Source organism: Penaeus monodon, chromosome 27 (assembly GCF_015228065.2).
Source record: "Penaeus monodon isolate SGIC_2016 chromosome 27, NSTDA_Pmon_1, whole genome shotgun sequence".
NCBI lineage: Eukaryota > Metazoa > Arthropoda > Malacostraca > Decapoda > Penaeidae > Penaeus > Penaeus monodon.
In genome coordinates, this window is record NC_051412.1 from 31,096,177 (window position 1) to 31,096,633 (window position 457).

Here is a 457-nt window from a genome sequence, read left to right on the forward strand (position 1 = left end):
ATGAGTATAAAAAATTAAAAGTATCAAAAAGTAAGTGTTTAACAGTAGTCATTTTGTACTACATGCCAAGAAAATCCGAGAGAGGAACAAAAAGCATTAAAAATGCAAATCCTTCATAAATTAAAAACAACAGATGAAAACAATAAATCATACAAAATATCGATTCAAAAGGCAGAGCTCCTTAATCAATCTTAAATCATTCCCGCCATTTTTCCTGGACGTTTTTGCCAGGAGTCGCGAATATGAAAATGTACTTCCCTATAGTGCGAGCAACCCTTGACCTATAAGTACTGGGGCTTTCCTGCTCAAACACACATATCGCTGTGCCCAAGGTGAGTGACAGGTGCAACGCGGGGGATCCTTGCTTTGCGTCGAAGAAGCAGTTTGTGCATTGTATTACTCTTTTAGCGATAAGGTGATTCGTATGTCCCCGTCTAAAAAAATTGTATTATATGAC